The sequence below is a fragment of the Hippoglossus stenolepis genome, chromosome 11 (genome assembly GCF_022539355.2).
Source record: "Hippoglossus stenolepis isolate QCI-W04-F060 chromosome 11, HSTE1.2, whole genome shotgun sequence".
Lineage (NCBI taxonomy): Eukaryota > Metazoa > Chordata > Actinopteri > Pleuronectiformes > Pleuronectidae > Hippoglossus > Hippoglossus stenolepis.
This window is the reverse complement of record NC_061493.1, coordinates 3,591,523-3,605,982: the sequence shown is the minus strand read 5'-3', so window position 1 is coordinate 3,605,982 and position 14,460 is coordinate 3,591,523. Positions and strand designations below refer to the sequence as shown.

Sequence of the window (14,460 nt, the reverse complement as noted above, 5' to 3'; positions counted from 1 at the left end):
CAGCAAACTTTGGTAACAATTTGAGCATGTCTAGGCCCTGAAAAAGCCCCAAAAGGGAAATACAAATCCTTCGAAATACAATAGGGCCTCCCACCGGAGGTGCTCGGGCCCTAATTACAATTAAAGGAGATAAATTGTGTATAAATGCTGTATTATAGATATGATATCTACAAAAGTCAGTCAGTGAACTGACCTCAGTGTCTCCAGTCGACAGGTTGGACTCTGTAGAAAACCACACAGCTCCTTCACTCCTGAGTCCTGCAGGTCGTTGTACCTTAGATCCAGTTCTCTCAGATGAGCGGGGTTTGACCTCAGAGCTGAAGCCAGAGAAGAACAGCTGATCTCTGACAGTCTGCAGCTCTCCAACCTGAATAAAGAATAAAACTTAACTGTAAATTAAACTGAGTTCATGTGTGAAAATAACAAATAAATATTCATGTCACTCAGACTGATAACATGAAAGATAAATATGAAATCAGACATGTTGGACTAAAAACGAGTCCTGATTCAGTAAAAATAGATTATTTGGACCCGGTCTCTGTCCTGCAGATCAGTTTAGGAAATCCAGAACTAAACTCAGATGTGTTTTAACAAGTAGCTGAATATTTAAAATGTCACAAATTAATTAATGAATGGATTCAAGTTATGTATGAAGAGGAATTATGTTAAATTAGAATTAAAGGAGATAAATTGTGTATAAATGCTGTATTATAGATACGAGATCTACAAAAGCCAGTCAGTGAACTGACCTCAGAGTCTCCAGTCGACAGGTTGGACTCTGTAGAAAACCACACAGCTCCTTCACTCCTGAATCCTGCAGGTCGTTGTCACTCAGACCCAGTTCTCTCAGATGAGCGGGGTTTGACCTCAGAGCTGAAGCCAAAGAAGAACAGCTGATCTCTGACAGACTGCATTTCCACAACCTGGATAAAGAATAAAACTTAACTGTAAATTAAACCAAGTTCATGTGTGAAAATAACAAACAAATATTCATGTCACTCAGACTGATAACATGGAAGATAAATAAGAAATCAGACATGTTGGACTAAAAACAAGTCCTGATTCAGTAAAAATAGATTATTTGGACCCGGTCTCTGTCCTGCAGATCAGTTTAGGAAATCCAGAACTAAACTCAGATGTGTTTTAACAAGTAGCTGAATATTTAAAATGTCACAAATTAATTAATGAATGGATTCATGTTATGAATGAAGAGGAATTATGTTAAATTAGAATTAAAGGATATAAATTGTGTATAAATGCTGTATTATAGATACGAGATCTACAAAAGTCAGTCAGTGAACTGACCTCAGAGTCTCCAGTCGACAGTTTGGACTCTGTAGAAAACCACACAGCTCCTTCATTCCTGAGTCCTGCAGGTCGTTGTCCCTCAGATCCAGTTTTCTCAGATGAGAGGGGTTTGACCTCAGAGCTGAAGCCAGAGAAGAACAGCTGATCTCTGACAGTCTGCATTTCCACAACCTGGATAAAGAAATATGAATATTTGAATGTGTCCTCCTGTTGTTGTGGATCGTCATCATGTCAACACAGACTATCAACATGCTGCTGACCTCAGTCCAGTCTGTGAACTCAAGATAAATATCAGATCAGACATGTTGGGCCATTGTTTCATTTATCACCTTCTTCTGTGTGTTTGGTCACTGAGCAGGTTTGTGTAATTAAACACTGTTTAAAGTAGGGATGGCTCCTGACAGTCACTTCCTGTTTGTTTCTTACTTATCAACTGTCCAACGTGTTTCAATAAGAATGTGTCTCATTTTGAAAACCTGAGGAGGACGAGTGCTCGGCCTCAGTCGACATGTTATTTACTGACACTTTCTTAGTGATCAGGAGCAGGTGAGTGCAGGTGAATGGAGTTGGGCTGATGAGGTGCACATGACTGACAGGCTGGGTGAGTGACAGATGACTGAGGGACAGTCAGCAGAGCAGAACTGTGACAATTCAAATAAATAATGACACAATAAGAAAGAAAGTTGGAAAAGTGAACAAGGATTTAAGGACCTCAGAGTTTCCAGTCGACAGTTTGGACTCTCCAGTCCAGAACACAGCAGCTTCACTCCTGAATCCTGCAGCTTGTTTACACTCAGATCCAGTTTTCTCAGATGTGAGGGGTCTGACTTCAGAGCTGAGGCCACGACTTCACAGTGAGTCTCTGAGAGTCCACAACCAATGAGTCTGTAATTAAAGAAAATATCAAATCTGTTAGAATTAGGGGGACTCACACTGCACTGGTTGGTGGTGGGGTACAAACGCAGGGTGGTAATTCTAGTTTGACAAGAAAGAAGAATAAACAATATTTCCTGCTTCTTCAGTTTAAAGGAAGAGTCAGTGATTCTCATCCAAAACACTTATTCAGTGATTGTCTCCTCACACTCTGCTAGCTGTTTGCTCATATATATATATATATATATATATATATATATATATATATATATATATATATATATATATATATATATATATATATATATATATAAAGTATACACAGTAATCTCCCTTGCACCGCACATGGTGGTATGTCTGAACCCTCAAACTCCAGCACAGTGATCACATTGGGTTTCACTCTCCACATCTGATGTAGTTGTTCTGTATGTACATTAGAACAATGAGAATGTATATGTATACATAATAATAACTTTATTACACACAAACACACACTGAATTTCAGTCTCCAATCAACCTAACTCCGATCTACATGTCTTTGGGTTTGGGGAGGAAGCTGGAGAACCCAGAGAAAACCCTGCAGACACGAGAACATCCTCCTCACAGAAAGGCTGCACTAACAGTGTTGACCACTGCAACACCATGCTGCCCAAAACAATGAGAATCATTTAACACTGTGTATTTGAAGAACGACTCATCTACACTGATTGAACATGTTATTGATCATGTCTGGACTCACAGAGCTTTCCTGCAGTTCCTCACAGCTGGGATCAGTCTCCGTCGACCCTGGTCTGATGTGTTGAACTTTTTCAGGTCCAACTCATCCAGAACCTCCTCTGACATCTGCAGCATGAATGCCAGAGCTGAGCAGTGGATCTCAGAGAGTTTCTTCATTGATTTGTTCTCTGACGTCAGGAACTGTTGCATCTGCTGATGAACTGAGTGGTCGTTCATCTCAGTCAGACAGTGGAAGATGTTGATACTTCTGTCAGGAGAAATGTCACCACTTTCCATCTCCTTCAGGTTGTTGATGACTCTCTGGATGATCTCTGGATTGTTCTCTTTCCGACCCAGCAGGCCTCCTAAGACTCTCTGGTTGGACTCCAGACTGAGGCCGTGAAGGAAGCGAACAAACAGGTCCAGATGACCATTTGTACTGGTGAGGGATTTCCTCATAGTTCTCTTCAGGAGGTCATCCAGAGAGAAGGTACTGTCTGTGTCCCCATATGTTCCCAAGAAGTAGTTGAGTTCTTCTGTGTTCCTCTTGGTGTAACAGTGGAACATGTAGACTGCAGCCAGGAACTCCTGAACGCTCAGATGAACAAAGCAGTAGACTGATTTCTGGAAGATCACACACTCTCTTCTGAAGATCTCAGTACAAACTCCTGAGTACACTGAGGCCTCTGTGACATTAAGACCACACCACTCCAGGTCTTCTTGGCAGAACATGATGTTTCCTTCCTCCAGATGTTTAAACGCCAGCCTCCCCAGCTTCAGAAGAACGTCCCTGTCAGCCTCCGTCAGCTGCTGTGGAGTCGTCTCATGTCCCTCACCGTACTTGTTGTTCTTCCTCTTTGTCTGAACCAGCAGGAAGTGGGAGTACAGGTCAGTCAGGGTCTTGGGAAGCTCTCCTCTCTGGTCTGTGGTCAACATGTGCTCCAGAACTGTAGCACTGATCCAGCAGAAGACTGGGATTTGACACATGATGTGGAGGGTCCTGGAAGTCTTGATGTGTGAGATGATTCTGCTGCACAGCTCTTCATCACTGAATCTCCTCCTGAAGTACTCGTCCTTCTGGGCGTCAGTGAAGCCTTGTACTTCTGTGACCCTGTCAACACATGTAGGAGGGATCTGATTGGCTGTCGCAGGTCGGGCGGTTATCCAGACGAGAGCCGAGGGAAGCAGATTCCCCAGGATGAGGCTTGTCAGCAACACGTTGACTGATGACCTCTGTGTGACATCAGACACAAACTTCCTGTGGCTGAAGTCCAGAGAAAGTCTGCTTTCATCCAGGCCGTCTAAGATGAACAAAGGTTTACAGACAGCGAGCGTCTCTGCCGTGAGCTTCTCTAACATTGGATGGAAAACACGGAGCAGCGTGAGAAGACTGTGCTGCTCGTCTTTCACCAGGTTCAGCTCCCTGAACGAAAGCACAATCAGCAGACCCACATCTTGGTTTTCTAAACCCTCTGCCCAGTCCAGAGTGAACTTCTGCACCGAGAAGGTTTTTCCAACGCCAGCGACGCCGTTGGTCAGGACAACTCTGATGCTGCTCTGCTGGTCAGTTAAGGCTTTAAAGATGTCGTGGCACTTGATGGGAGTGTCGTGGAGGCTCTTCATCTTGGAAGCCGTCTCAAACTGCCTCACCTCATGTTGAGTATTAACCTCTTCACTCTGTCCCTCTGTGATGTAGAGCTCAGTGTAGATCCTGTTGAGGAGGGTTCTACTTCCTGTTTCATCAGTTCCTTCAGTCACATGTTCACATCTCCTCCTCAGACTGAGCTTATGTTCATCTAAAAACTCCTGCAGACCACGATCTGCTGAAAGACAAGAAACAATGTCAGAGACAGAGAATCTGAGAATCTGCTGATTGTTTTCATCAGATACAGAAAAACTACAGAAATAAAAGCTTTTTAACTCTGTGGTTTTAAAATGTTGATGCTGTATGAAGGTACAAAATAAAACAACATGTGCTGATGTCAGAAGTGAAGACATCAGCAGACACATGTACAGTCCAGGCACTGGTCATCTCACGCCTAGACTATTGCAACTCCCTCCTGGCAGGTCTACCTGCTAGTGCCATCCGACCTCTGCAGCTCATCCAGAATGCAGCAGCTCGACTGGTCTTTAACCTACCTAAATTCACTCACACTACTCCGCTCCTCCGCTCCCTTCACTGGTTACCAGTGGCTGCCCGCATTCGTTTCAAAACATTAGTACTTGGGTACCGTGCTGCGAACGGATCGGATCCAGTCTACATCCAGGACATGGTCAAACGTTACACCCCAGCCCGTTCACTCCGCTCTGCATCTGCCAATCGGCTTGTTGCTCCCTCACTGCGAGGGACAGCTGCCGCTCAACAAAATCACGACTGTTTGCTGTCCTGGCTTCTAAATGGTGGAATGAGCTCCCCATGGACATCCGGACATCAGAAAGTCTACACATCTTCCGCCGCAAACTAAAAACACCTCTTCCGACTATACCTTGAATAAAAGTTTAAACTAACAATTTAGTAGCACTTAAATGGCACTTACTTATAGCACTTTGTAGTTTGGCTTTCTTGAAGAAATTGTACTTTCTTGATTATTGTTGTTCTGGGTTTGTACCCTCATGGTTGAATGCACTTATTGTAAGTCACTTTGGATAAAAGCTAAATGAAATGTAATGTAATGTACAGTGCTGCTCTGACCAGCTGTCTGAGCTCCAGCTCCTGTTCTGGATCTTTTTCCACACTGGGGACAGGAGGAGTCTCCTGAAGAACCAGACTGGTCCCAGTATGAGGTGATGCACTGTCTGCAGAACCAGTGTCCACAGCTGGTGGAGACTGGATCCTTCAGGACGTCCTGACACGAAGCACAGCAGGACGACTGCTCCTCCTCAGAAACATGACTCCTCTTCCTCTCTCTGTGAAGACATTTCCTGGTAAATCAAATGTCACAGTCACAGGTTGTCATTACTTCTGTCTAGCAGGTATCTTACTTTGGGTGTGAGGGTCCAGGTTCATTACTGAAGCATATAGGAAGTCCTTTGGACTGGTCACTCTTCAGAGACACACAGCTGAACACTGGAGACTCTGCTCTGTCCTCCTCTTCCTCCTCATAACCACTCATCTTCAGTCTGAGAGGAAAAACACTGACACTGACTGTGAGCTCAAACACACACAATGAAGCCAGGTACGTAAATTCAGTGTTTCTTCAAATATAACAGAGTCAACACTCCTACACGGTTTCCCTGTTGTCAAGGTAACCTGAGACAGTTGTAGGTTTAATGTGTTGGACTCAGCCGATCACAGTGTTAAGTCAAACTGTTGATTGACTGACAGAAGTTCATCCTGAATCTTCTTCTCTCTAAAGTCCACGAATAGAAAGCTGACTCAGAGTCTGTTACAGTAAAATAATATGAATGAATAATATAAATGTTGCTGAATACTCACCAGCCTCAGACTTCACGTTTCCTCCCTCTGCTCCTTGTAGTTAGAATTAAGTCTGAACCTCTAAATATACAGTCTATGGTCTGAACACTCTCACTTTCTGATCCTCCTCTTACTGGAAACCACATGACTTTGTGTGTGTGTGTGTGTGTGTGTGTGTGTGTGTGTGTGTGTGTGTGTGTGTGTGTGTGTGTGTGTGTGTGTGTGTGTGTGTGTGTGTGTGTGTGTGTGTGTGTGTGTGTGTGTGTGTGTGTGTGTGTGTTTAACATTAAAGTTATTTAATTACATCAAATATGAAGAAAAAATACCATCAACATGTTGATGTATTCGGGTATGGTTGCCGTAGCAGTGTCGTGTAGGGGGGAATGTGGACAATCTGTCTTTGATAAACAGGAAAAATAGCTTAGACTCCGCTAGCAGTCCCTCGACTTGTCCCGAGCAGCCGGGAGCGCAGGGCGGCTGGGTGACTGTCCGGAGGGGGCATCGTGCTATCTTAAAGCCCACGACCAAAGACCCACCAGCTCACGGTTCAAACAGATTCTCTCCGCTCTTGCTTCTCACCGGGTGCGTCGCTGATGAGAAGCAAACTCTGGTTATTCGGCGACTCGGTCCTGAGAAACGTGAGGTCAGCGACACCAGCGACCATAGTCCATTGCATGCCAGCGGCCAGAGCCGGCGACATCGATCCAAACTGAAGCTGCTGGCTAAAGCTAAACGTAAATACAGTAAGATCGTAATTCACGTGGGCAGCAACGACTCCCGGCTTCGTATGTCGGAGGTCACTAAAGTTAATGTGGAGTCGGTGTGTGCTTTTGCAAAACGATGTCGGACTCTGTAGTTTTCTCTGGACCTCTTCCTAACACGACAGGTGATGTTTAGCCTCATGTTGTCTTTTAACCGCTGGCTGTCGAGGTCGCGTCCTGTAAACGGTTCCGGGCTTTGTAGACAATTGGAAAACTTTTTGGAGGAAACCTGGTCTTGTTAGGAGAGACGGCGTTCATCCCACATAGGATGGGGCAGCGCTCTTATCTAGGAATATTACTCAGTCTATAAAATGACAACCCAGAGTTTGGACCAGGAAGCTACAGAAGCGTATTGCATTCACTTGAAAAAAAAAAAAGTTCTGTTTTTCTGAGATAACTAACTCGGAAATTCCGAGATAAGTTCTGTTTTTCTGAATAATACAAAAAAAAAGTTCTGTTTTTCTGAGATAACTATCTCGGAAATTCCGAGATAAGTTCTGTTTTTCTAATTATTTTTTTTCCCTGTTTTTCCGAGATAATCCCGGGAAAAAAAATAATTAGAAAAACAGAGCTTTTTTTACATGCTTTTATTTTGAAAGTGAAGTTCCTGTATAGACGCTATACGTCATGGCGCTAATATACGGAAGCGTATTGCATTCACTGGAATGCAATACGCAATAGATAATTGTAATCTAGTATTTTGATGAAGTTACATTTTGCATGGACGTTTCGCACAGAGCCCTTGTTCAGCGGGCTGCATGTAGCTGCTGCAGTCTTAGACACTTAGTCTTTTAGTGCCAACTAATGCAGCCGAGCGTGTTGTTCTCTTATACTGTCACAGGCCTCAGCCGGAATCACACCCGTTTACTTTCCTTCACACTTCAAAACTTCTCTATTGACAGAACCCTCTTCCGTTAGAACCCCTTTCAAAACAAGAGTCCCCACCAACACCCTGCTTATAACAGGAACTACACATCAATCTTCCATAATAAAGCCACTAAATAAAATAGCTTACACTAACAAACGAAATATTTGAATTGTGGACAAAAATGAAAACTATCCTTTATCTATCTGCAGCATATCCCCGAAAGATGGTCGAGACTTTCAACTGATGTTTTCAGGTTTATTTGAAACTTCCCTAAACAACACCGTAAGAGCTTGTGCCTCTTCGGAGGGTCGCGAAAACATCAAACTTTTCCTTTGTGAAGTTACAGATCCATAACAGTAAGTCCGCGTCTATACAGGAACTTCACTTTCAAAATAAAAGCATGTAAAAAAAGCTCTGTTTTTCTAATTAATTTAATTAGATTAGAATTAATTAATTAATTAGAATTCTAATTAATTAGAAAAACAGAACTTATCTCGGAATTTCCGAGATAGTTATCTCAGAAAAACAGAACTTTTTTTTTTTTCAAGTGAATGCAATAGGCTTCCATAGGAAGCAGAGCTGCAGTGCTACACACTTCTCTGCGCTCCCTCTGGATCAGTCACACAACCACAACCCCATAGAGACTGTGTCTGTCCCCTGTCCCATTAAATAATTTAAATCAAACATTAACAAAGGGAGAATTCCACACAAAAAAACTAATGAACATTAACACAACCTCTGCAACAACACAACAAACAAAGACTTTTAAATGTGGACTTTTAAACATAAGATCACTGTCATCGAAGGCTATTTTAGTTAATGAACTAGTCTCAGATCAAAAAATTGATTTATTGTCCCTCACTGAGACCTGGCTGCATCCCGATGAATATGTCAGCCTAAACGAATCTACTCCCCCCAGTCATATAAATACACACCTCTCCTAGACTTTGACCGAGGAGGTGGAGTTGCTGCTATTTTTAACTCCTGTCTATCAATTAATACCTTGCTCCGGGGGCTTATTCTGAATTTTTAACAGAGTTTTTATCATACCTAGTCCTAAAGACCGATAAAATTATTATTGTCTGTGACTTTAATATTCATGTTGACAATAATAATGATAGCCTTAGCATAGCATTTATTACAGTACTAGACTCAATTGGTTTCAGTCAGTGTGTACACCAACCTACTCATTGTTGTAACCACACACTTGACCTATAGTACTTCCACATAATCCGATTCTATAAGACCATATTTTAATAACCTTCAATTTCTCATTATTCCCCCGTATTATCTGTCGATATAACCAATGAATTCTTTAAAAACCCTAGCTCCACTGAGATTGACCATCTCGTCCATAGCTCTGTAAGGTCATTACGATTAACATTAGACTCCATAGCGCGTCTAAAAAAGAAGCGTGTAAAACATAGTAAATTAGCTCTGTGGTATAATTCCAACACACATGAATTAAAACAAGCGTCAAGAAAACTAGGAAGGAAGTGAAAAGACATGACAAAAACAGGTTTCTCTTCAGCTCTGTAGCTGACAGTCACACCTCCACCGAACCCAGTATTCCTCCATCCCTGAATAGCAATATCTTTATGACCTTCTTTAATGATAAAATTCTATCTATTATAAATAAAATCAACCACCCTCTGCCCCCAGTTGGCACTAATACACCATCAAGAATAGAAATCTCAGAAACTGCTGAGAATCTTATCAATTATTTAGACAGCTTCTCTCTGATCACCCTTGATCAGCTGACCAAAATAATCTCATGTTCTAAACCAACAACTTGTATCTTAGACCCCATTCCTACAAAAGTATTTAAAGAAATTCTGCCCCTAATTGATAGTACGTTACTGAACACAATCATTCTGTCATTATCATCAGGATATGTACCACAGTCCTTTAAAATAGCTGTAATCAAACCCACCCTAGACCCGGAGGTTTTAGCCAACTACAGACCGATATCCAACCTCCCCTTCCTGTCTAAAATCCTTGAAAAGGTTGTAGCCAATCAGCTGTGTGAGTTTCCCCAGGAAAGTAATGTATATAAAGACTTTCAGTCTGGGTTTAGAGCTAATCGCAGCTCGGAGACAGCCTTGGCAAAAGTCACTAATGACCTTCTAATAGCTTCAGATCACGGATTTGTGTCTGTCCTCGTTCTGTTAGATCTTAGTGCAGCATTCGACACTATTGACCATCAAATTTTATTACAGAGACTAGAACAGTTAATAAGCATTAAAGGAACCGCCCTAAACTGGATTAAATCCTATTTTTCAGATCGATTCCAATTTTTGCAAATTAATGATAAGTCATCTGTGCGCACCAAAGTTAACCACGGTATTCCACAGGGCTCTGTGCTCGGCCCAATTTTATATCACTAGAAAAATGAAAAATGGAGCTCTACACAACAAAAAGCTTCTGACCTGCTACTTTGTTTTATTTTCATTTCTTCAGTATTTATATGAATTCAGTTAACTGACAATGACTCCATTGACAGCAATATTGATACAGGCTGGCTTATCCTGTTAAAATATAATAAAATGTACTGATATTGAAGCAAGCTGTTATTTATACTTTCCTGGCTAACCAGTAATTTTAAGAACATCTCCCCCAAGGTTACCAAGTACAACTTGGAAAATATATATATATATATATATGCTTTTGATGACAGATAGACATTCAAAATGTGTAAATAATCGTCTTGTATTTTTTTGTTTATGTAATTTGTGCAAATGCAGATCATAATAACTGAATCAAAGCATTAGATGATAGCATTGTCTATTGTAATGACATATTGTGTCAGTGATGGTAAATCTTAATAATGGAACCATAAACAGGGCTACAGAGCTGCGATAACAGACACAAACAGCAGGGTTTACATGTGTCAAAGATAGCCAAGGTATTGTAGTAAGCACTGGGTTAAAGTGACATTAATATTAAAAAATATTTGAAGTCCCCAAGGCACAAACATTAATTGCCTGATGATACATTAATAACAGCTTCTCACCATCATTTCAGATAGAGGAGTAAAGTCAGAGCAAATTTGAGTCTTTTTATGTAACTCATTGAAAAGAAAGCAGTGTTCCAGTTTCGGTCATTAAGCACCATGTTCCATTGACATCACTGCCAAGTCCTACCTCATTTGTGTGTAGCAGATTGTTGTACATCGTTTTAACAACAGCTCAGCTATCTATCCACATCTAAAAATGCCTGGATAAAGGTCAGAAACCATCTTTGGGAACAAACCAGATCATTAATTTTACATTTTGGTGTCGTCATGTCGTTAAAGACTTCTCCACCTAACACTGAACACTGTGCGTCACACTGTGTGGTGGGTGGTGTTCACTCAGATTTTCTGTAAACTCACTGAAACATGAGTAAAGACAAATATCAATAGAAGCAGAATGAGAAAATAACCACGACAAAGTTTTGACCATTCACTTACATTTTTTGTCTGAGCTGTGAAGCACTGAATTACTAAAATCCCAGCATGCATCTGTGTTGTATGTCAAAAAACTCCAGCTGTTGGGTGTTGAAACGCAGATGGAGAAACACAGCAGATGTTCAGTAGAAACTGATGTTTATATTTCTAATGTTGTTGTCGTTGTCTGTGCCAGCCCTCGCTGTTCCAGGCTCGAACCACCATGCTGGTAAACAGCGGCCGTTTCCGCAGACATGAAGTTGTGCTGGATCGCCACGGTTTCTACGGCCTTCAGCGAAAACCTGCTAGTGGAGAACATCATCGACGTCTACAAACAGGAAGTCAGCAACAACATCAACAACGCCACAAGGTGAAAAGGGACTCAACTCTACCCTTTGCTACATGTCTTCCTCAAGCTCTTGAAACTTGAAATGTTTTCTTATCAATGATCAATGACCCCTTTTAATGAGACCCTGGTACCTGCGGTGGAAACAGAGTTCCTACAAATGTTCCTGAGGAAAGTTTCTCCCGTTAACTTGTAAATCCCATTTTTAAGAGCTTAGTGTTGTGTGAATCTCTGTCCCGTCTCCTCCCTCCTCCTCCGCCTCCTGCTCAGCTGACATGTTCGGACCACGAGGGCGAGAAGGTGAACATCTACTGTCTCAGCTGTCAGGTTCCCACCGGTTCCCTCTGCAAAGTGTTCGGGGCTCATCAGTCGTGTGAAGTGGCTTCTCTGACCGACATCTACCAGCAGCAGTAAGGTTGGTGAAGAAAATCAAACCATAACATAGAAGAAAAGATAGAAGAAAGTTTTATTATTAAAAATAAATACAACACAGAACTTAATCATTTAGCTTGTGTTTCTCAGGACGAGCTGAATGAAGGAGTCAGTTCTCTTGAAACAGTCATTAGGTATTTCATGGGTGTAGCTGTTTAAGGTCATAAAAATATTGATTATACAAAAAGGTCATTACATCATGAGATGATTAACACCAGAGGAGAGGAGAAAAAAATGCAGTTACATTTTTTGGACTTTTCTCTTATATTTGCTTTTATGTGACATTTAATAAAATTGTTCCTCTTTATGGTTCAACATTTATTGAATGACACTGATATTATTAAACAAAATGCATAAAATAATTGTATCTACTAAAGGGCCCATATTGTGTAAAATACATTTTCTGGGCTTTTACTATCCGTAATTACTTGAAGGGGGTCAGAAGGGACCCTCAAAGTATGAAAACAGTCAGTTTTTCACTCAGTCCATTCTAAGAACTATGTGATCGAAACGTCTCGTTTCGTACTTCCTCCCCCGTATGATGTCATTCGGGATCGCACTCGTCAATCAGCCCCACCCAGCCAGTACCAGTCCAGCCTCCGAAACCCACCACCCCCGCTCCCCACCACCTCCACAACCACCACCCTTCCACACCAATAACCATAACACAGGCTGACCATAACAAACAACACTGAAGAAACACTGCAGTTTCGAACGTGGAAATGAGTTCAGTGTATAAATAAATCTCACTTAATTACACCTGTCTACAAACTGTGAGTTCGGAAAGTTTATATGTTTTTATTTGTATATTTTGTTATACTTTTCTGCAGAATTAAGCAAGAATAAGAATAAGAGAAATATAAACAAATACAACAATACAAAAATCCAGATGGAGGGAAAACCACTTTTTTTTTAAAATTGATTTATTTATGACAGTGTCAAAAACATCTTAATTATTTAAATCAATGTGAATGAATGACTGATAAATAATTCCATATACCTACACACAAACACTAGAATTACAATTATTTGCCTTTGAGAGTGGCTCTCCCCCAGGGTTACACCAACAGTACATAAACACTACACAAATACAACACACAATGATCATACAATAAACACACTGGCCACAGTTTCACCACTGGGGGGCATGCACAGCAACCCATAGGCTCATCATCACCCTAGTGTAAAAAGTGCAGCAGCACACAAGGACTTAAGCCTGGTTAGAACTCTGTATGATAAATGGACTGCTTTGTTTGTACCTGAGAAGCTGTCTTTGTCAATGGCACAGAGATTCCTCGCCTGATACACGAATACCCTCAGGTGGTAAATGTAAGACCCTGGACGAAGATGATTGTTATTATCAGCATGACCAACTGTGTCACCACTAAAAACAAGACAATCTCACAGGATACCCACTACACCGCTGATAAGACACGTGGACGTATTTTTCCAGGATTTACTGACTTTATGATTCAATGTTATCTTGCATTAGGGTCAGTCAGAAAGTTTAAAGGAACACAAGGTCTTTAATGAGCACCCGTCACCAGGAATTCACTTTATCTGACCCATCTGCTTACAGCTAATGTGGCAGGAAACAGTGGGCGTGTTGGCACCAAATTGTTTGGCTGCGTCCTTTTTATTGGTCTTCTCATCAACATCAAACCCCTGTTAACAAAATTCACGTTGAGTTCTTTGAAAATCAAACTTTAAGAAAATAATGCAGGACTACAAAAATTTGTCTGACAGGAACAGACGGATGCAGAAGAATGATGACAGGATATGACTCACATGGTATTACTGTAACTACCTTGTTGCCGTGTCAACTGCCTTGGAATTTGACGACATTTAAGAATGCAATGCATATTTAGCAACCTTACTTAGAGGGGTGGAGCAAAACTCACTAATGCCCCTTCCAGTCTGAAGATGGCGGAGGCCTCGATGCAATCTGATGGGACCATCTTTCTCCTCCAGCAGCGGGGCTGGAACGTGGCAGAGGAGCGCCCCCTCCCCTGAAATTCCCATCCAATCAGGGAAGAGTATTCCCAACCTTCAATCGATTCTCATTGCTATATGCAAGAGACAAGCACGAGAAAAGACTGAGAACCTACCCTCATGATAACATCTCTCCAATCCACTCTTTTTCTCATCAACCTCTTCTTCACTTCAGCAACAGCCACTTTATCAGATGTCTTCTTCCTGGGTCTTATGAGTCTTCTTCTGTGATGGACTTGGTACATCTTCTCTGCTGCAACCCAGGATTTGGGCTTATCATCAGGAGGAATGGTAAGTCCGTAGTCCCAACCTAATACCAGG

The 14,460-nt window shown here is 41.6% G+C and overlaps 1 long non-coding RNA gene across 1 annotated transcript; it reads right to left on the bottom strand.

Moving 5' to 3' along the window:
* Positions 1-5,746: 5,746 nt before the first annotated feature.
* LOC118118136 lies at positions 5,747-6,493 on the bottom strand. Its single transcript, XR_004697868.2, has 3 exons — positions 6,335-6,493; positions 5,881-6,018; positions 5,747-5,805 (listed from the first exon to the last, which is right to left on the bottom strand). It is a non-coding gene; the product is annotated as an uncharacterized LOC118118136 (long non-coding RNA).
* Between the last annotated feature and the right edge of the window lie 7,967 nt (positions 6,494-14,460).